This window comes from Barbatula barbatula, assembly GCF_947034865.1.
Source record: "Barbatula barbatula genome assembly, chromosome: 5".
Lineage (NCBI taxonomy): Eukaryota > Metazoa > Chordata > Actinopteri > Cypriniformes > Nemacheilidae > Barbatula > Barbatula barbatula.
The window spans coordinates 1,578,134-1,601,171 of record NC_136769.1 but is presented as its reverse complement, the minus strand read 5'-3'; the positions used below and the strand labels follow the sequence as shown (position 1 = coordinate 1,601,171).

General features: G+C 41.6%; 1 long non-coding RNA gene across 1 annotated transcript in view; it reads left to right on the top strand.

Moving 5' to 3' along the window:
- Window positions 1–23,038, top strand: part of LOC306894146 — a 171,683-nt gene that overhangs the window by 78,497 nt on the left and 70,148 nt on the right. Inside the window, exon 4 of the long non-coding RNA XR_013786661.1 lies at window positions 15,841–15,925. This is a non-coding gene — a long non-coding RNA (uncharacterized lncRNA). The remainder of the gene's footprint in view (window positions 1–15,840; window positions 15,926–23,038) is intronic.

The following is a 23,038-nucleotide window of genomic DNA, read 5'->3' as shown; positions in this document are numbered from 1 at the left end:
CCATAGTACAGCGCTGTGGAGGCGGCCAGGTACGTTTTGCTTTGCGAATAACCCATCGTGTGTTGGAAAACGGCGTGTGCTACAGCTGCTTTGCCGATTGCGAAACTTGATCGGGAAACTGTTTGCCAGAATATACCCTGACCTTTATTGCTGGAAGAGAGCTCGAGTGCATCCATCATTGCCAGTGGATGGTGTCATGGTAATACTTGGGAATAATGTAGCTGCAGGTTTGGGTATGGCGAGATGTAATCTCACCGCCTGTGGTAGTGCACAGTTCATTGGTCGAAAAATCGGATGTACTAAAGCAAAAATTCCCTGAAGTATTTATAGCATGTACTGTAACCTTCTAGGAGCACAGAGTAAAATGAAGAAACATTTTGACAAACATACAGAGGACAGGTGATCAGGGACCCGTTTCAGAAAGCAGGGTAAGTGCAAACTCAGAGTAAGTTAACCCCAGAAAACGGGATACTCTGGGTTTTCAGTTTCAGAACGCGAGGTATATCAAACCCGTGACCGCGGGGTAAGTCAAGCCCGTTTCAGAAATAGAGGTATCTTATACTTAGAGTGAGTAACCATAGTAACCTACTCTGTGAACCTAACCTGGTCTGGAGCAGGTTTTATTCCACTAACCCGAGGTTTGTTACAATCTCCGCCCCTTTTAGAAGCGCGAGCGGTGTTGAACTTGCCTTCGCCGTTTGTTTTTTCATTCGTTTTCCTTAATCGCGCACAAGTTCGTAACACAGACATTAAAATGGCATGTCCGTTTATTCAGAGAGAGTTAAATTTGCGTCAGGAGAGAATATATGGTGAAGCCCTGTTTGGATGTTTTATCATATCCGGAGGATTTCTTATTTGAGCGATAGAGTTTTTCTTTACAGTCCCTTAAATATATTCACAATCTGCTTCATCCTTACATCACAAACCTCACTCGTCGTGGCTGCGCTCTTACATCTGTCGTGGCAGTCATGGCCTAATGGTAAGAGAGTCGGACTCGTGACCAGAAAGTTGCCAGTTGGATCCTCAGGGCCGGCAGGTGACGACTGAGGTGCCCTTGAGCAAGACACCTGACCCCTACTTGCTCCCCGGGCGCTGCAGTGATAGCTGCCCACTGCTCCGGGTGTACGTGTGTTCACCACTTGCTGTGCGTGTGTGGATGGGTTAAATGCCAAGGTCACATTTCAGGTATGGTTCTCCATAACTGACAAATAGGTCACTTTCACTGAGCAGATTCTCTGTATGGCTTTACGTTTCTTTGCTAACGGAAGCTTTCTTTATAACACCGGGGATGCAGAACACGTTAGCAAGGCAACTGTATGCAGAGCAGTAAGAAAAGTGTGCATCGCTCTCAAGCACTTTTTATACATTTGTGTTAAGTTTCCTGTGAGAGCCATCAAAGACGAGTTTCACAGGACTGCAGGTGAATGGTGAACGTCTTTCTGAATAAGCTGATCAAATAAATGTGGTCTTGCTGCCACCTCTGGAATTAGATAATAATTCAAATACCCTTCAGGATTTTCCAATGTGATTGGGTGCACATTTAAAAGGTCCAACTTGCCCCGTTCTGCGCGGGCTTCGAACTGCCGTCGGTCAGAATGAGAGACGGCGCTGTAACGAGGAGCCTAAAGACCGCAGTCCCTATAGCGTCTGTCGCTAGAGCGTCTCTGTTGGTCGGGGAGTGAGGCTTACACACTGCACAACTCTTCACTAGCTGGCCTCCGTTACACATAGCTGGAGCAGGGGCAAGCATGGCCAGTTTTCTGTCTTCTATAGCCACAGTGCTCGGTTCTCATATCCTCATAACTTTCAAGGCCAATTTATTAAATATATCAAACATTTCCCAGTCAGGCATCCTACTAGCAAGAGCATTTAAACTCACCGGACTGAATGATGTTTATATATTTCATTTTCAGCTGCTGCCATGTTCTTTTTATTGCAGAAGGATTGCACCTACATGACAAAAATCGTAGGTATATATGTTTATATAGTAGCGATTATCTGAGTAAATCAACTCAGAGTTCATATTTTAACTCAGTGTTCCTTGAATCTCCTTATTGAAACGGGTCCCAGATCAGACACGGATAACACTTGTCATAATAAAAAGAACATGATAAACACTGGGTTGGGTTTATGTAAGAAAACACAAAACAAAACTGCGTGCAATATTAACACTGGTCAATGCAAAAAATGGGCTTTAGTCAGTAAATAAAAGAAAAGCTGGATGATAATTTGGGATCTGCATCATTGGATACTGTATAAGACAACTGAAAAACATGCATTGTAGTCTGGGATTTGGCTTAAACTTTGTCAGTGAAACCGGGCCAATATATATTATTTTATCAAACAGAAAAAACGATCAATTGTTTGATACACAATACCAAAAAATGGTATTGTGTTGGTGCAGATGGGATTACAGAGCGGACACTGAACCCAACAGCACTGACACAAGTGATCAATCAGAATCTCATCTGCTCTGTTTTTCACATCCATGAATCCAATGAATCTGTGATAAACTGGAGAAAGTTCTTCTCTTATCACATCTAGAAGATTGAAATCATCAACATCATCATGTTTCACTCCACTGAAGTCACATCTGAGAGCCTCAGTGTGAAAAATCTACATTTCCACTGGTATCTATAACACGTTGAGTAGATTCATGTGATGCTGTCATGACCGGAGACATTTCCCCTGAGGTTAAAGTTAAAGAGCTGCGAGCCGCAACAGCAGGTTTCTTTTTCATTGTGGTTTGCATTTCTTTGTTTTGAATCTCTTTACATCACCGACACAAACAGCGAGAACAAATCAAAAATCACTTACAAGTGACTTTGGGAGTGAAATTCTCGAGAGCGTGATCCAGAAGGTGCAGAAAATATTTACATTTATAAAACGGTCAGTTCTTGTCCTTGATTCTGATTGGCTGAGCAGAGTTCTAAGCCGTAATAAAATAGCCCGATGCTTCTTGGGGCTTATTGCTTTAAAAGACAGTTCACACAATAATATGCAAAGGTGCAGCAGACTGGATACCAAATCTCATGGAGCTGCATTGGATGCTAATTGGCTTTTATTCATTCTCACGATATGAATTTTTGATGAAAGTGAATACAATAATTCTTGATATCAAGAATGGAATTTCTACTAGTAACAATTGCTATTTTTGATATCAGTAATTACATTTGCTAATGTGAATTCTTGGAATCAAAAATTTTATTTCAACTAGTAAAAAACGTAATTCTTGTTATCTGTAATTGCGTTTTTACTAGTTAAATATCACAATGCACTGCCATTCGAATTCAATATCAGATATCAAGAATTCATTTTTACATGTAAAAAATCTTTCAGATATCAGAAATGCAATTCTTACAAAAAAAACAATTTTTTATATCAACAATTGACTTGATACTAGTAAAAATTATAATTCCTGATATAAATTACATTTTCACTAGTTGAAATGCTCATTCTTGATATCTGTAAATGAATTTTATTATTGGTATTTCTGATATCAGGAAATAGATTTCAGATATTAATAAATCTGAGAGTAATTGTTGATATCTAAAATGGCTTTCTTACTAGTAACAATGACATTATTGATATAAAAGATTAACATTGTCACTAGTGAAATTTAATGATATCAGAAACTGTCATTTTTACATGTAGTCATTCAATTCTTCATATCAAGAATAGACATTATCACGAGTGATCACACCATTATTGATATCTACAATTATGTTTTTTACTAGTTGGAATTGCATTTCTGATAATTCAAAAATCATAATTCACTCACCAGATTGTCACTTCAAACCTCTATGACTTTCTTCTGCAGAACACATTTTGAAAATTTTGGCTACAGAAAACCTTTGATCCCCGTGCCCATGCATTAGATTTATGTCCATATAATTATATGGGAAAGGTTATTGGTTAAACATTTTCATAAGCTCTTCCTTTGTGTCTTGAAGACAAAATCACCTTTAAAATGACAATATTGTTTAAGGTAAACCATTCCTTAACAGGACAAAAGGTATAATGGGTTTGATGACACTTGTTTGGGATGGTAAATGACAGAACTGGTATCAAAAGGTTTAAGCTTTGGCCCAGATAAAAACATTCCCAAACTTCACAAATTTAAACCAAACATTTGTGATTCCTTACATTTGACTTTATTTCAGACATCAGAGAGGTGGAAAGATATGTTAAGGACAGAAAGGACGATGTTGCTTTTGGGTTGGTGTTGTAGAAGCTGGTGTAACAGTTGTGTCTGGTTGAAATCAAGGAGGCAGATATCCAGACACGGTCACATTCACAAAAGACTAGGACATGGGACAAGAGAGGAAAACAGGGATTCCCTGCCATTGCATCTGCATGACATACTTCCCTCCCTTAAAAACACAAACACACAAGTTGGCTTTATAGCTTTTAACCTTACACAAGAGCAAATTAACCATAAGTACCTTTTGTGTAACACCACATCCATTATAGGGTGTAGCATAAACAAGACCTCCATGAGTGTGTGAAGTGTGGCCACAGTTAGGCGGCAAATGGCCAAGAGGAACTGGAGCAGAACTATCTGTGAGAAATAAGTTAAAGGAGATTCAATGCTGCAAATCTCGTTACACTTTTCATTAAGGGTCCAGTGAAATTTAGCGGTGAGGTTTCAAACTGCAACCAACGGGTCACCACAGGTTTCGAAGCACTGTGGTGGTAAAAGGCCTAGCATGTCATTGTGTTCTGGTTTTCCCAACTTACCTCGACAAAGCTCAACTTGGTCCACACCAGAACCAAAGAGTTGCAAATTCATGACATCATTATCACACTTCAGCTTTGGAGACATTGCATCCCAGGGTACTTCAGATGAGCCTTCCAATGGTTCTTGCATTACAGTGCACCCTGGCAGATGTGTAATACAATGCAAGCGATTCGTAACTGACAGTTAAATACTTTTGAAATCCTGAAACATGACATACAAGTACATTACATACCAGAGGACGGTGTCGTCATCAATGGGGCTGTCAAAATCAGCAAACTGGTCATAAAGTCTCTCTTGATCCGGACATATCAGAAAGCGTTTCCCCCTTCATCACTAGCTTCATCTGCAATACATTGCAAGCGATTCGTAACAAACATTTAAATCCATATACACAACAATGACACACAAGTAAATTTCATACCAAAGAAGGCGTCGTCATCAATGGGGCTGTCAAAAATCAGCAAACTGGTCATTACGTGTCTCTTGATCTGACAAATCAGAGAACGTTTCCCCTTCATCACTAATCATTGTGCCCATTTGTTCCTTTTTTAAAGGAAAGGGAAGAGAATTTAGGAAAAATCAATCAGCGACGTGTTGACGGAAGAGATGCGTTTTTAGGCGTTTTTTAAGATGGCAACAGAGTCTGCTGATCTTCTAGCAGCTGGTAGATCATTCCACCAATGTGGAACAGATCCAGAGAAGGTACGGGAGAGTGACTTTTTTCCTTTTTGGGATGGTACCACTAGTCGTTGTTCCTTTGCAGACCGCAGTGATCTGGCAGGAACATAGATCTGCATTAGCGAGTGGAGATACGATGGTGCAGATCCGGTGTTGGTCTTGTAGGCCAGGAGCAAAGCTTTGAACTTTATGCGGGCGGCAACAGGGAGCCAGTGTAACCTGATAAAGAGCGGAGTTACATGCGCTCCCTTCAGTTCATTGAAGACCACTCTTGCTGCCGCATTCTGGATCATCTGGAGAGGTTTGATTGTGAAAGCAGGAAGTCCAGCCAGAAGCGCATTGCAATAATCCAGTTTGGACAGGACAAGAGCCTGGACTAGGACTTGCGTGGAGTGCACCGATAGGAAAGGTCTAATTTTCCTAATGTTGTAGAGGATGAATCTACAGGACCGGGTGGTGCTGGCAACATGACTTGTGAGGTTAAGCCGATCATCGATTACCACTCCCAGGTTTCTGGCTGTGCTGGACGGTGTAATCGTTGATGAGCCTAGTTGAATGGCAAGGTTGTGGTGAATCTTTGGGTTGCCCGGGATCACAAGCAGTTCAGTTTTTGCAAGGTTTAGCTGCAGGTGATGATCCTTCATCCAAAGCGAGATGTCACTCAGGCATGCCGCGATGCGAGCAGCGACCGTCGGATCGTCCGGTTGAAAAGACAAGTAGAGTTGTGTCGTCGGCATAGCAGTGATAGGAGAAGCCATGCTTCTGAATGACCGAGCCGAGGGATGTCATGTAAATGGAGAAGAGTAGCGGTCCAAGCACTGAGCCCTGTGGCACCCCCGTGTTGAGCTGTTGGGACGCGGAGACCTAATCTCTCCAGGATACTCTGAATGACCTACCCGAGAGGTAGGACTCGAACCATTGCAACGCCATTCCAGAGACACCCATAGCACGGAGAGAAGCCAGGAGGATGTGATGATTGACAGTGTCAAAGGCAGCAGACAGATCCAGTAGGATGAGCACAGATGACATGGATGATGCTTTTGCCAGTCTCAGGGCTTCGATGACTGAGAGCAGTGCAGTCTCTGTGGAATGACCGTTCTTGAAACCAGACTGATTGCTGTCCAGGAGGTTGTTTTGCATGAGAATGGAGGAGAGCTGATTGAACACAACTCGCTCCAGGGCTTTGGCGATGAAGGGAAGAAGGGAGACAGGCCTGTAGTTTTCTAGCAGTGTAGGGTCCAGGGTGGGTTTCTTTAGGAGCGGTGTGATGCAGGCCTCTTTGAACGCTGTGGGAAATGTCCCAGTGGTGAGCGAAGAGTTGATGATGTGGGTCAGAGCAGGCACAACCGTTGGAGAGATGGCCTGGAGGTGGGTGGGGATGGGATCCAGTGGGCAGGTGGTAGGGTGGTTGGAGCCAATGACTAGTGCACGAACAGTCTACTGTGCTGCTTTATGAGATCCCATATTGCTCGTTTGGTCAATTGTAATGTCCATGACCAATCACAAACTTAGTTTAATCACTGACGTATAAGGTTCAGGTGTTTTCAACCTCATGTGAGACTCTGCAGAAAAATAGTTTGATGATTTGTGAATGTTTATACATTTTCCTGTTTTATCCTGGTAAGGATATTCCTCTGTATACTTGGAGGTAAAGGTATATTTATTTAAAAATATTTTTTAAGAGAAAATATGTTCTTTATATTAGTTGGATCCTAAAACAACTGGTTTCTTAAAATATTGTAACTGTACATTCTTGAAAAGATGTAATTATTGATGTGTATCATTGTGTCATGAATGCAGATGTGCAAGATATTATTTTCTCTATCACAGAAAAAGTAATGGAGGCCCGATCGAGCCCCAGTAGAGCTTTAGGTCTATAACGTCCCTGTGCAAAAGGCTTTAACAAAAAATAAATGTTGAACCGATTTGTAATAAAATAAAGGATATATTGATCTGTACATGAATACTGTGGCTCTATTTTATAGGCCATTAGCATTTGAAGAAAAAAACTGAATGTAGAAATGAAACACTGCTTCTTCACTGTATGAATGAAATAAACACACTGATTTAAAATAAAGATGCAAAAGAGACTTAAGGCTGGTGATTTAGATCCGACTGTTTACTTTCCATTAAAACACAACGGACTGTTTTCATGTGTTTTTGACGTAACCTCGTATTTCACAGTGAGACGCGCAGAAAGACACAATAGAGAACTTGCTTGTAGCCTCGCGCTGTATGAGAACTGGAGTCTGTGTGCACGTCGACTGAGAAATCCAGAGAAACTTGAGAATTCTTTAGACATGTTGTATATTTAATTGGCATTCATCATGTATGACTACATATATTTGACTGTTTATTTATTAAAACAGAACACGGGCTGCATTTCTTACATATTTCTCATCAGTGTCATATAGTCACACAGTTCTCTGTCCTGTCCAGCAGATGGAGAAAGAGGATTCTTTTCAAACACTTGAATCTTCTCCAGATCTCTGTCATGGGCTTCCAGGCCTGCTGAGATATAAAAGAGTCTCAAGAGGAAACGTTCAGTCCTCAGGTACCACAGCAAATCAGTTTAACCACAAGAATCAAACAAGTGTACGACTTAATGAAATCATTTCTTTTAAACACATGGCTGTGGTGCGGTGTGAACCAGTCCAATGTTCAATTTCTTAAAATACACTCTAAAATGTGTACTAGCAAAATCAATTACAGATAGACATTGGCATACCATGTTATTTTAAATAATGTGTTATAAACATGAGATTTTCACAGTTATTTAAATTAAGGTAAAGTATAAATATCTGCATCTTAGTAAAATACATTTAAGAGCATAGCTTGCAATTCCAGCTGTGTCCTCTTGCCCGTTTCAATTCCTTTTTCTTCACTCCCAGACACTGTTCATGGAACCACCTGTCACAACAGTCACATTGGATCAAGCATGGAAAGGTTAAATTTCAACGAAATTATAAATATCTTCAGATTCCAAGTTACCTTATTTAATTGTATTCATTTATCCTTTATATTCAGCCTTTACTACACCAGGACAGACTAAAAAATTAGACCAAAATGTGAAAGGAAACAAAAAACTCAGGGAGGCCCAGATCCAATTGGTTTTGCCATTGAACACATGGCACAGTTATTGGCCTCATTAAACACTAAACACTATGTAAACAGTTAAACCGATATATGTCATGATTCTGCCTAATCTTGTCTTGGTTTTCTGGTCTAGGGGCAGAATCATGACGGACCCACGTGTTTTATGTGGAGAGAAACATATTATGGTCAATCAGGACATAATATGTGTTCTCTCCAGTCTCGTCATTGGCCCCGCCCCTCTCGTTCCTAGTATTGCTTTCCTCCTGTGTCTCATTACCCACACCTGCCCATTGTTATCTCCTTTGTTAGTTTTCCTATAAGATGCCCTCATGTCTATTGTCTTGTGCTCGTTCGTTATACTTGTACCTGTTTCCCGTACATGTTTCCTGCCTTGTATGTAGTGTTCCTAGTTCATGTATGGTTTCGAAGTTCCTTGTTTGGTAGTCCTAGTTGTTTCTTTTTGCCCCCCTTGTGGGAAGTCTTTGTTTTCAGGTTTGCATCTTAGTTTTGTTAGTGTTTTCCCCCATCGAGGGTGTTTTTGTTCTTGTTATTATTATTAAAGTCCTTTTGTTAACCCCTTCATCCCTGTGTCTGCCTGCAATTGGGTTCTCCTCATCCACAATCACGACAGATATAAGCTTAAAAAAAAGTTTTGTGCAGTAAATTCGGCATTAAATTTTAATATTTTAAATAATTTTTGGCCTGCATGTATTTGTTATTTATTTATATTTATGTTACTACTAAATGCATAATTAAAATAACCCTACAAGGAAAATTAAACACCAAGTGTTATTTATTCACCCTAATTGTCTTTGAATTTTTTTATCTTTGTAGCTTTCATTTTGTTATTTTAATAGCAAATGTTCTTCAAAATATCTGTATGTATTTTCCGTTCATCTCACTCTCTCCTAATCTCTGTAATTGTTTTTTGCTTCTCAATTGCATAATTTACATCTCCAGCCATGAGTACATTCATCTGGGTTAATCATTGCCGCGGTTAAACTGCTTCTCCTTTATGCACCACTACCTTCTCCCCTGCTATAACTTACAGTGTAATGTATTTGACAACTACCTTTTTTTTGGACTGGCAACGACCCTGGACTTAAATGTTAGATGTGTCTTAATCGAAAACAACTTGCATTGACATCTCTTAAAATATATCCGCGTGATTGTATGTTTCAACATTGTTTCATCAACAAACTACTTAGTCTCATAAGTAACAGAAACAAATCTGGTTTATACACAAATATGGATACGGTCTGTGTTGATGTTTTATGATTAAAATTCCTTTTATTTTTTTAAGTTGTACATAAAAAACTTGGAGATAGTTTAACTGGACAGAAGAGAAAACTAAAAACATTCATTCATTTTCTTCCGCTTATCCGGGGCCGGGTCGCAGGGGCAGCAGTCTAAGCAGAGATGCCCAGACATCCCTCACCCTAGACACTTTCTCTCGCTCTTCCAGGGGGACACCCGAGGCGTTCCCAGGCCAGCCGGGAGACATAGTCCCTCCAGTGTGACCTATATGTCTTCCCCGGGGTCTCCTCCCGGTCGGACGGGCCCAGAACACCTTCCGGGGAAGGCGTCCAGTAGGCATACAAAGAAAAGGTTATGAGATGTGTAAAGATTTAATAGGTGAAATATTTTAATATTTTAAGATTATTTATCAAAACATTGAATAGGCAAAAAAATACTAAAACAAAAATACATTAACATACTCACGAGTGTAGCCGGTCAATTGAGGCATTAGAGTTTTTTTATTTTATTTTATTATATGTAATAAGAAATGTAATATAAACTGTTAACTTCAACAAAACTTGTTTTCAATGTACTATTTTCAATGGCTCCTATCGATTGTTGTATGTGGGGCCTTAATTAGTGGGACACCTAAGGAAATGATGTCGCTTCTCCTTTAAGCGCTCGCGCTCAGACTCATGCGAACAGGGAAGCTGAGGTAGTTTTTCTTTCTCTCATTTGTCTTTTATTAACTGATTTTCTGTAATGTAATCACTTTATTTATGATGTCAAAACACTGTTAAGCGGTTATGTCATAATGTGTATAAGTGTGATTTGATTATTTTCTTTTAACCGAGTTAGAGCCTCGTTTACACGTGCGTTTATCAATGCAGGAATGAGAGAGTAGGTCTTCTGGTATCTCCCTCATTGTGCCTCATTACTCTGTTTAAGGTGAATAAACAACACCAGGTATCATCACTTCAATCGTTGTGTGGTCGTGTTTCCATAGTGTCCTGTGGTTACCACTTGAAGTCCGCTACACGAGCAAAGAGTCAAGGCCTAAACTGAGAACAAAAACAAATGACAGATGCTAAAACTTTTAGCATCTCATAGACTTAAATCATTGACACAAATCAGAATAATTAGAGGACAGTAAAATAATTAGATCTTAGTCATTATTTTTAACTAATTTATACGTATAAGCTTGACAAAAAAGGATATCATTGAAGTGAGGCGGAGTTAAGGAGTTCATCCCCTCAGCTGTGAATAAAAACACATCAAACTAAATGTTCTGTTTATAATGAAATGATTTTCTTGGAACAGGAAGTTTCCCTTCAACAACTGAAAATGTAGAAGACAGCATATATGAGACATTATTTAAATAAAAAAACACCACATCAAACAAATATTGCATGATGGACAAACTGAGATTGTGGACTATGAGACTGAGGTGAAATAATTTTCACAAAACGGGTAGTTTTCTTTTTTAACACCTTTCTGAACATATATAAATAACAGTCTATATAGGACATTCAAGGTCATTTTATTTTAAAACATCACATCAGACAGACCTGATATTAAAACCAACCACCTTATCAACGGCCTAGAAATCACACAGAACCTTATAGAAACTGCATAGCAGTTAAGTTTCATTTCAAGGATTCTTGACGGTCTTGTGAACATGCGGAAAAGTGTCATTATTACAAACTAGAATCAACATTATAACGTAACGAGCCTTAATAATACAGTTAAATATAAAGCCTAGTTTCCTTCAGTATAATATATAATATGGTCTTGACATGATGCACCTTTTCTGTCGGATCAGATGAATTCAGAGGGATTTGGTCTGATGTATTCAGAGTTGAGTCAGTCTTAGCACAAGAGATGAACACAAAACACAGGAGCACAGTGAGGAAGATATAACAATGATAAACATATGTTTAGTTCATATATACTGAGACTTAAAATCCTGATTTGTATGTTTGTCCTGAAAGGTTTGTTTCATTAGTGACATTAGCCTAACAGTGAAAACACATCCATTGGTGTTAATAGAGCTGCCGGTCTTCTGCTGATGATCATGAACGTTTTCTTTTTCTTTCAGTATAACAGACACATCAGTGTTAACAGCTGTCATTATTCTACACCCATAGTTCCCATTTTCACCTCCTTCATTATGCTGATATCTTAAACTCTCATGGAAATGTCCTCACAAAACAGATGTTTGTGTTTTAAATAGGCAGAATTTGATATCGATTTTAAAAGCTCAAAACTTCTGTGATTTAAAACACCAGACAGTTTTATAACCTGAGGGTCTTGTTGTAACCGGTCAATAGACTACAGCGCAATATTTTTTCATGATAGTGTATCGATAGTCCAACAGCTACAATCTATAATATTTTGAATTGTGTTTTATCGTCATATATGCTACAGTACATATGGCCAATGTCTCAAGAGGGAGCAGCATGACACCAGAGTGGGAAACTTCAAAGAAATTGAACATTGTTAGATGTTTTTATGACAACTGCTCTCACTTTGCTTGGGTTTCTGTAGTTGATTTGTGATGTGGCCGAGATGTTTTTGTCATTTATGTCACACATGGAGATAAATGTTGGTATTTGATATAGTGGACAGCATCTTGGTCAACAATTGTTGTTTTTAGTGATGTTATATAAGTGAAGCTGAGTTGAGTTATTGACAATGTCTCTCTAACATCTCCAGTTCACACCAACAGTGATTGACACCTTCAGTAAAGCTCCTCCTACATCAAACCACCAATAAATACCAGAAAGCAACAAGCAGAAGAATCACTTCAGGTGTAAGAACTGAAATCTTCACACAGTTGTTGGAGTTTGTGGAAGAGAAGCTTGAGAACACGAGAGATCCAGAACTACACACAACAGAAACTCAGAGGACTAAAGAACACAGAGGTTGGTTTCTGTTTTTAAATCTTTATTTCTGACAGTGGAGGAATTATTAAGCTTTCATTTATTTGATAAACCACAAATGCAGAAGATTAGAACTGAAAGTGAATCACTAAACTGCATAAAGTGATCATAACTTGATCTGGTTGTGATCTGGTAAAGGTTCAATAGAATCACATGTTTGGCTATAAGGTGACCATCGTTCTGCTTTGAGTTTGTAGAGCACAGCATTTTGACACTTTTTTTCACATTTTCATCAGTCTGTTGGTTTTTTATCGTCTTATTGAAAAGAAAACATGCATTTGTTCTTTTACTCGACTACATGAGACACAGTCTGTTGGTTTTTAGTTGTTATTCTTTCTTTTACTCGACTATATTTTTGGGGGCATCGTTTCTGCTGTACTGAACTTAAAGTGACAGCAGCTTTATAAATCACAGTCTGTTATTATTGTTAATAAAACAACAAAAGACAAAGAAAATCGTCACTCAATGCTCTTGACTGGTGTGACTCTAATAAGGATTGATCTATATTCAATTTATACAGTGAAGACTATGTAGTGTTATTTCACATCTGATGACTTTATTCTGTACCTGAAGATGTTTTACATTGATTCTTGATTTATACTTGATTCATTCAATCCAAACCACTGATATATCATGGCAGTAATTATTTTAATTATGAAACACATAATTCTGTAACAAAAATGATTATAATAAACATACATTTACTCTCTGGGTTGCAAAATGAATAATTTACAGTTTGATTCTTTTTCTGCTGAAAAGGTCATTACAGACTATCACTGTAGTCGGAGTGAATTTTATGTTGTAATTTAAACAGAGTAATGTTACATTTAGTCATTTAGCAGACGCTTTTATCCAAAGCGATTTACAGATGAGGAAACATTGGAAGCAATTATTTTTGATTGGATTCAATTTATTGTCATTACACACAAACAAGTACAGTGTAACAAATGTAGTATGAAGAAAAATACAGCATAACATGGGTGAGGTGAGGTGAGGAGAAAAACATGTACACAATATACCATAGATAAGACTTGCAACAGGGTAAGTAATCCAGTTCCGGCATCATCCGGTCCTGCAGCCATAATGGCGCTGGTCACAGACCCGCTTGTCAGGCTGGCGGATCAAAGCGACGGAGGCAATGCAGGTGTCAGTAGAATGGGGGAGGGACGCAAGAGCGTACTGCTCCACTCAGGATTGAATTCCAGCAGCGGCCTTGGCCGAGGCTGATACAGGGAAGTCGAGAAAGATAAGATTGATTGTTAAGTCTTGGGGCGAGCAACCGCATTCCATTTCCACGGTTACTCTCTTTGTCCATTTTGGTCTCCAACAACATCAATTTTTCTTTGCAAAGTCGTGAGCTTCTCCGTGATAGAATCCATATTGCAGTTAATAGTCACATTTTCAGAGCTGACCACTCTTTCCACTACTTCCATCATGGATTATCTGGAGAGGTTTGATTGTGCAAGCAGGAAGTCCAGCCAGAAGCGCATTGCAATAATCCAGTTTAGACAAGACAAAAGCCTGGACTAGGACTTGCGTAGAGTGCTCTGATAGGAAAGGTCTAATTTTCCTAATGTTGTAGAGGATGAATCTACAGGACCGGGTGGTGCTGGCAACATGATTTGTGAGGTTAAGCCGATCATCGATTACCATCCCAGGTTTCTGGCTGTGCTGGACGGTGTAATAGTTGATGAGCCTAGTTGGATGGCAAGGTTGTGGTGAATCTTTGGGTTGGCTGGGATCACAAGCAGTTCCGTTTTTGCAAGGTTCAGCTGCAGGTGATGATCCTTCATCCAAAGCGAGATTTCACTCAGGCATGCCGCGATGCGAGCAGCGACCGTCGGATCGTCCGGTTGAAATGACAAGTAGAGTTGTGTGTCATCTGCATTGCAGTGATAGGATAAGCCATGCTTCTGAATGAAAGAGCCGAGGGATGTCATGTAAATGGAGAAGAGTAGCGGTCCAAGCACTGAGCCCTGTGAGACCCCTGTGTTGATCTGTTGGGACGCAGAGACCTCATCTCTCCAGGATACTCTGAATGACCTACCCGAGAGGTAGGACTCAAACCATTGCAATGCCATTCCAGACACACTCATAGCACTGAGAGAAGCCAGGAGGATGTGATGATTGACAGTGTCAAAGGCAGCAGACAGATCCAGTAGGATGAGCACAGATGACATGGATGATGCTTTTGCCAGTCTCAGGGCTTCGATGACTGAGAGCAGTGCAGTCTCTGTGGAATGACCGGTCTTGAAACCAGACTGATTGCTGTCCAGGAGGTTGTTTCGCACGAGAATGTAGGAGAGCTGGTTGAACACAACTCACTCCAGGGCTTTGGCAATGAAGGGAAGAAGGGAAACAGGCCTGTAGTTTTCTAGCAGTGTAGGGTCCAGGGTGGGTTTCTTTAGAAGCGGTGTGATGCGGACCTCTTTGAACGCTGTGGGAAATGTCCCAGTGGTGAGCGAAGAGTTGATGATGTGGGTCAGAGCAGGCACAACCGTTGGAGAGATGGACTGAAGGAGATGGGTGGGGATGGGATCCAGTGGGCAGGTGGTAGGGTGGTTGGAACCAATGACCTTGGAAACATCAGCTTCAGACAGAGGAGAAAAGGCGGGGAGCACACAAGTTAAAATATTCTCTTAGGATGTGTTCGTCTTATATGGCAAACTCTTTTATCCAAAGCAATACTCAGTGCACTGAAAGACTGTTCCCTGAAAATGAAACTATGATCTTGTCTTGTGATGTTGTTTTGTACAATTGTAAAACTGTGTTTAACAGAGATTTTTGTTCACTTCAGATATGATGGAAGAGAATAAGGACAGTCAAGAAGAAGTAAAAGATGCTGATCAGAAACATCAATGTGCACAAAAATTCCAGAAATTTTCACTGGAAGAAGCTCTGAGAACAGGAGACAAAAAGAGTGAAAAACAGCACATGAGAATTCACACAGGAGAGAAACCTCACGCATGTCTACAGTGTGGAAAGACTTTTATACAAACAGGAAACCTTAAGACACACATGAGAATTCACACTGGAGAGAAACCTCACGCATGTCTACAGTGTGGAAAGAGTTTTACAGCTACGAGTAGCCTTAAGACACACATGAGAATTCATACTGGAGAGAAACCTCACGCATGTCTACAGTGTGGAAAGAGTTTTTCAAAAACAGATCACCTTGAGATTCACATGAGAATTCACACCGGAGAGAAACCTCATGCATGTCTACAGTGTGGAAAGAGTTTTTCAAAAACAGATCACCTTAAGAGACACATGACAATTCACACTGGAGAAAAACCTCACGCATGTCTACAGTGTGGAAAGACTTTTACAGATACAAGTTACCTTAAGACACACATGAGAATTCACACTGGAGAGAAACCTCATGTATGTCTACAGTGTGGAAAGAGTTTTACAGATACGAGTTACCTTAAGAGACACATGACAATTCACACTGGAGAGAAACCTCATGTATGTCTACAGTGTGGAAAGAGTTTTACAGATACAAGTCACCTTAAGAGACACATGACAATTCACACTGGAGAGAAACCTCATGTATGTCTACAGTGTGGAAAGAGTTTTACAGATACAAGTCACCTCAAGAGACACATGAGAATTCACACCGGAGAGAAACCTCATGTATGTCTACAGTGTGGAAAGAGTTTTACAGATACAAGTAGCCTTAAGACACACATGATAATTCACACTGGAGAGAAACCTCATGTATGTCTACAGTGTGGAAAGACTTTTACACAAACAGGAAGCCTTAAGACACACATGAGAATTCACACTGGAGAGAAACCTCATGTATGTCTACAGTGTGGAAAGAGTTTTACAGATACAACTCACCTTAAGACACACATGAGAATTCACACTGGAGAGAAACCTCATGTATGTCTACAGTGTGGAAAGAGTTTTACAGATACAAGTCACCTCAAGAGACACATGAGAATTCACACCGGAGAGAAACCTCATGTATGTCTACAGTGTGGAAAGAGTTTTACAGATACAAGTAGCCTTAAGACACACATGATAATTCACACTGGAGAGAAACTTCATGTATGTCTACAGTGTGGAAAGACTTTTACACAAACAGGAAGCCTTAAGACACACATGAGAATTCACACTGGAGAGAAACCTCATGTATGTCTACAGTGTGGAAAGAGTTTTACAGATACAACTCACCTTAAGACACACATGAGAATTCACACTGGAGAGAAACCTCATGTATGTCTACAGTGTGGAAAGAGTTTTACAGATACAAGTCACCTTAAGAGACACATGAGAATTCACACTGGAGAGAAACCTCACGCATGTCTACAGTGTGGAAAGAGTTTTACAGATACAAGTCACCTTAAGACACACATGATAATTCACACCGGAAAGAAACCTCATGCATGTCTACAGTGTGGAAAGACTTTTACAGATACGAGTCACCTTAAGACACACATGAGAATTCACACTGGAGAGAAACCTCACACATGTCTACTGTGTGGAAAGACTTTTACACAAACAGGAAACCTTAAGAAACACATGAGAATTCACACTGGAGAGAAACCTCACACATGTCTACAGTGTGGAAAGACTTTTACAGATACGAGTAGCCTTAAGACACACAAGAGAATTCACACTGGAGAGAAACCTCACACATGTCTACAGTGTGGAAAGACTTTTGGACAAACAAGAAGTCTTAAGACGCACATGAGAATTCACTGGAGAGAAACCTTTCATGTGTCATAAGTGTATGCAGTATTTTGCATGATGGTACGTCCCCAGTGTTCTAGGTTTGTTTAATTGTCATTTTTGTTCTGGTATTGCTTGTGTTGTGTTTTTTTTTACCAGGCAAGCTGGCTTCTGTGACTGTCCTGGCAGCTGATTGGTGGTTTAACAGCTGATTGGGCCCTGGGTATCCGCCCACTCGTCAGTGGCTGCAGCTGGCTGGGCTCTTTTAAAAAGCCCAGTTTTGGATCAGGTCTCTCTCTCTGTTCCTGCTGATGGTTTTGTTTGTACCCTGTGTGGGGATCTTTATGATATTTAGACAACTTGTTTGATACCTTGAGACTAACATATGATAATAATTATAAACTGTTGTTGTGTGCGAGTAAAGTTAGCTTGAGTTCCATTTTTGGAACTTGTAGCAGCAGGACGGAGCATTTGTTTGTTTATGGATAATAATTTGTGTTCATAATAATTTTTCCTTTCCTTGTTGTTCATAGGGAGTTGGGGAGTAGATTTAGAGCTACCCCGGGGTATACATCACCAGTAGGAATACTTCTCTGTCTAGAAACAACAGCTAGACCTGGGCGGACCCCCCACTGTAATTTGGTTAGGGCGCCTTGATCATGTGCCAGATAGGGATTATTATATATTTTATTGGGCGTAAGTATGGTTTTGGGGTGGGGTTATTTTTGTTTATTTCTTTACTTTGGTCCGTCCAGGCCTTCCATTTTTTGTTTATTATCTACACTATTATCGTGGCTAAATAAAAGCTTTGTTTCTATACGGTATTTGGTGTTTGTGTCATTTTCCCGCAACGTGACTCCATACCTCCTTTGCTGGCATTGGTTGGCCAGAGCAGAGGGTTGTCAGGTTCCCCTCCCTTTGGGAGCTAGAACGTAACACATGACTTCAGTGTGGAAAGATTTATGAGTAACCTCAAGAAGCGTACGAGAACTCAGAGCAGAGAGAAACATTTCACAATTGCAAAAACACAAGATAACACTTACTGTTCTAGTTTTGCTTGTCTTTTATCTGTACTGTATCATCATATGTTTTACAGGAGACTGCATGAAAGAAAGGCATCAGTACAAGCTTTAAAACTAGTTTTGTTTTGTATTTAAGTTCTTGTTTAAACAATAAGACACTAATTTTCTTTTAGGAGGTGTTCCTCTTATATAGAAAACACTTTTATCCACAGAAACACTCTGCACTGCACTGAATGACTGTGTTCCCTGAAAATGATTGTATAATTGTATTAATAAATTAACATGAACATTAATGAAGCAACTTTAAACCTTATTTGTTATTTGTCATGTAGAATCTGAACTCACCCTCATCAAATCATGATTTGGATAATTTGGTTCTTCGAACGCACCTGTTGTGTACGATATCTGGATTTAAATTGTCTGGGATCATTGCACGCTCAAGCGTAGTTTGGAAAGGCAGTGTACTGTATTTCAATAGAATAACTAGTGATCAGCAACAAAAGACATAACACTCAGCAGCAATAGAAGGAGTCCATGTAATCGAAATTTTCAAGTCTTGCTTAATGAAGTGTTTATCTTTGGGTTTCTTTTTCCTGTTATTCTATCCTTGCTACATGATACGTTTATCTTTGTTTTCCAAATTGTTTATCATGTTTTTCTGCGTACGTGGCATACCACTCAGCCTCTGCCCTCGAGCAAAGAACAAGAGGTTCATCTCGGGTTACTTGGTCGTAACCCTGTTCCATGAAAAAGCGGGAACGAGATACTGCGTTTCAAACGCTATGGGAGAATGTCTTAGTTCGACTGGTTGGGAAGCACTTGTGTCAAACACGGCAAAATTGATTTTGGCTTTAAATAACCTCGGCGGATAATTACATCCGCACCTGCAGGTTATAAATACACGTGGCGCGAACGCGTCTTCAGGTTCCAACTTTGTCTGAAAGGACGTCTGGCACGCCTACAGTGGGGCATTGAGGCGCAGCATCTCGTTCCCGCTTTTTCAGGGAAAAGGGTTACAGCCAAGTAACCCGAGGCATTCCCTATCAAAAGCTACTCTCGATGTTGCGGCTCCCATAACATATGAAAAAACTGCTCCAATTTACGCCACTGGCTAGCGCGGTGGATGTAATTCTGAAGAGCACTTACTGGACACCGTAGGTGTGTCTTTCCTGCTCCGACGTCGTGAACGGCAGAGGACAGAAGGCCGCAACAACTGGATGCACGGTGAAGAACAACCGGATGCACAGTGGAGAATGGAACTTTCGGCAGATAACTTGGGTGAGTAGAATCGATTTGACCATCCCAGGGGCAAAAATTAAGCAGGACGGCGAGGTCGAGAGCGCCTGCAAATCTCAAATCCTCTTAAGAGAGGTGATTGTCGTTGGAAAAAACATTTTAAAGTCAGAAACCCGATAGGTGCTGACTCCATAGGTTCAAAAAGAGGCGCTAACCAGACCCTCGAGCACTATTGCTAAGTCGCATGATGGAACAGTCCGTTTAGGAGGCATCAGCCGGCATGCTTCATCTAGTGGAGGGTGCCCTAGCACTTAAAATAGTTTCTATTACATCGGGTGGAAGCCCCGAACCTCTCAGCCAGTGCCCTTTAGGGGCCAGCCATGGAGGTTCCACAGATCTGGACAGGGATGAAACACTGTCCCCTGTGTCTGAGACAAAAGATCTCTCCTGACTGGGATCGCCCATGGCGTGTCGTCGAGGAGGGATATTAGGTCCGAAAACCAGATTCTGGTTGGCCAACGGGGAGCTATCAATAAGAGTCGAAACCCCTGTTGACGGACCTTCACCAGGACTCCTGGGAGCAGAGCTATCGGAGGATATGCATAAAGACGCAGTCTGGGCCACGTATGGGCCATCGCGTCCAGACCCAGGGGAGCTGGATGACTTGGAGAAAAACTGAGGGGACATTATGGTGGTTCCTGTGTAGCAAAGAGGTCCACCTCTGCTTCGTAAAATCTTTCCCAGATTTGTCTGACTATCTCGAGGTGGAGTTTCCATTCCCCGTTTGTCACAGCTTGTCTGGACAGCAATTCTGCTCCCACATTCATATGCCCCGGGATGTGAATCGCTCTGAGGGACAGGAATTTGCCCTCTGCCCAGGGCAGGATCTGCTGGGCCAATTTGTTCAGGTGGCGCGACCCACACTAGGACACTGTAGTCTAATAACTTTCAGGTCCAGAAATAAAGCCATCATTCCGAGGCAATTGATGTGCCAATCGAGAAGATGGCCTCTCCAGATCCCTTGGGCTGGACGGCCATTTAAGGCCGCTACCCAACCCGTGAGGGATGAGTCTGTCGTTAGCATTTTGCGACGACAACACGGACCGAGAGTGGCACCTGAAGTCAAAAACTGAGGTCTGAACCACATAGGAAGGGTGCGAAGCCCCTGGCTTGTATGCCACAAATGAAACGGTCTCATATGCAGGAGGCCCAGAGGTATTACTGTGGAAGCCGCCGCCATGAGACCTAGAACTCTTTGAAAGTGATGATTTGTCACTTTCTGGCCTAACCTGATGCTCCTCAGGGTACTCTATATGGATTCGACACGTGCAGGTGAATGTCGTGCCTGCATTGCGATCGAGTCCTGTATAATCCCCAAATACGTTTTATTCTGCGTAGGGGAAAGAACGCTCTTTTTGACATTGAGTCTTAACCCGAGAGTCTCGAGATGAATTAGGACGACATCCTGATGTCGAAGCACTAGCTCCCAAGACTGAGCTAAAATCAGCCAGTCGTCTATGTAATTCAAAATGCGGATGCCCTGGAATCGCAGAGGAACCAGAGCTACATCCATGCACTTTGTGTATGTGTGGGGTGACAAGGCTAGGCCGAATGGAAGAACCCGATACTGGTAAGCTTCGCCCCCGAAAGCGAACCTCAGGAATTTCCTAAATTGTGGCAAGATCTCTATGTGAAAGTATGCGTCTTTGAGATCGATCGTCACAAACCAGTCGTGACACTGAATTTGAGACACAATCATCTTGATTGTCAACATTTTGAACTTGTGTGTCTTTAGGTACCAGTTCAATCCGCGAAGATCTAGAATTGGACGCAACCCCCCCATCCTTCTTGGGAACCAGAAAATACAGGCTATAGTAGCCTGACATTCTGTCTGATAGGGGAACATGTTCTATGGCCCCTTTGTACAGCAGAGCTTGTAATTCTTGTGTCAACAGATGTGATCGCTCCGGTTGCACGGAAGTGGAGACCACGCCGTTGAAACGCGGTGGGCGATATGCAAATTGAATCCTGTAGCCTTTGGCTTTAATTCTTTCTACCCATGGAGAGATACTTGGCAGTAGTTTCTACGCTGCCAGCTTCCCTGAAAGGGGTATTAATGTTGACATCTCATCTAGTTTGGGGGATGCCAGACATCCGGCGTCTTGAATCGTGGCAGGGAACGACAGAACATTTAGCATTTTTGAGACCACTAATCCCTGAAACGCTGGTAGCGGCGGAGATTGCAAAAGCTGCCCTGTGTGGGTGCCGAAGAGGAGCCTCTATATTCTCTTGGAATTTTTAGCACCCCTCCCTGGGGGGCACACCCCCACAGTCCCGGGCACACACATCTCAGGATTTCTTCTTTTTCTAGGCGATGAACTCCCTCAGGTCCGGCCTCCTAGAGGTGGCCTGAGGGGCATGGTGGGCCGGGACTCGCCACACTTTGCCTGATGACCTCACGTCTCGGGTAAACCGGACCCACCCGATACTGTGTGCCTGTTCGGGACTGGGGAACTGGTCCGGAGTGGGTTGCCGACACTCCAGACGCTTGAGCACGACGGGGGAGATAACTCACAAAAGCCTCCTCGTGGCGTTTTGCCCTCCCGGAACCTGGTGACTACGGTGTTAACCACATCCCCAAACAGTCCGGAGGAGAAACGCACGGTCGCGGTCCCTGATGCCTGTGAGGTTCAGCCACAGGTGTCTCTCCGTGGTCACCAATGCAGCCATAGAACCCAAAAGGGCCCGACTTTTGGGTTCGTCCCCTTGGCCACCCGACAGATACCAGTCAAGCTTCAGCCGGTCGACTGCATTAGTCACTGCCCCGAGAAGCTCCTCTAACGCTTTTTTTGCGTCACGAGAGGAATGCATCGAAGCGAAGCTTTCCAAGCCCACAGAAACAAAAGATGCCTCGTCCACCGCCCGATCTGAAGAAGTGCCGGGGCACTTGTTTTAATGCCAGGTGAAGTTGACACTTTGGTTGAACCCTCTCTGTCGGGAAGTGTGGGCCCAGTTGGTTTATCATTTGAACAGCAGAAAGAATTGCTTTTGTGACGAGTCAAAGCTGAGCATGAGAAAGAGCAGGCGATGGAAAGCATGAGACAGGATTTGGAGCGAGAAAAGTTAAATTTGGAGAGACAAAAATTTATGATGATTAGAGAAGGCGCTTTGGGTAGATCGCCCTGTAGTGGCGCAGGTAAGCAGCACGATGACTTGAGTGATTTGAGGTTAGTTCCCAGGTTTAATGAGGATGACCCGGAGACATGCTTTGCATATTTTAATGTTACAGTGTGTGTTAACAGGAAAAGCACAACAGGCCCTTTCAGATTTAAGCAGCACTGATTATGGTACATACTCTGTGGTCAAAACTACTGTTCTAAAAGCTTATGAACTTGTCCCAGAGG